Raw genomic sequence first — 894 nt, 5'->3', positions numbered from 1 at the left:
CTTACTTAAGAATAAAGTTAACCAAGGATGTGAAAAATCTCTACGAAGCGCCCCCCCAACCACTGTTGAGAGAAATTAAAGAGGACACAAGAAGATGAAAAGATATCCCATGCTCTTGGATCAGAAGAATTAACATTGTGAACATGTCCGTACTACCCAAAGTGATCTACAGATTCAGTACAATCCCTATCAAAATTCCAATGACATTTTTCTCAGAAATAGAAAAAACTATCCAGACATTTATATGAAATATAAAAAAAGACCATGAATAGCCAAAGCAATCCTGAGCAAAAAAATAAAGCCAGAGGCATAAGACTACCTGACTTTAAACTATACTACAAAGCTATAACCAAAACAGCATGGTGCTGGCATAAAAACAGACACACGGATCAATGGAATAGAATAGAGAATCCAGAAATCAACCCACACACCTACAGCCATCTGACCTTTGACAAAGGCACCAATCCTATACACTGGGGAAGAGACTGCCTCCTCAGCAAATGGTGCTGGGAGAACTGGATATCAATATGCAGAATGAAACTAGACCCATACCTCTCACCATATACCAAAATCAATTCAAAATGGATTAAAGAATTAAATATACATCCTGAAACAATAAAACTCCTTAAAGAAAACAAAGTGGAAAAACTCTAGGAAGTAGGACTGGACACAGACTTCATGAATATGACCCCAAAAGCACAGGTAACCAAAGGAAAAATAAACAAATGGGAGTATATCAAACTAGAAAGCTTCTGCACAGCAAAAGAAACAATCAACAGAGTGAAAAGACAACCAACAGAGTGGGAGAAAATATTTGCAAAATATACATCTGACAAAGGATTAATATCCAGAATATACAAGGAACTCAAACAACTTTACAGCAAAAAAACAAAT

The sequence above is a fragment of the Galeopterus variegatus genome, unplaced genomic scaffold (assembly GCF_000696425.1).
Source record: "Galeopterus variegatus unplaced genomic scaffold, G_variegatus-3.0.2 Scaffold1453, whole genome shotgun sequence".
Taxonomy (NCBI): domain Eukaryota; kingdom Metazoa; phylum Chordata; class Mammalia; order Dermoptera; family Cynocephalidae; genus Galeopterus; species Galeopterus variegatus.
This window is presented reverse-complemented; position numbering follows the sequence as displayed.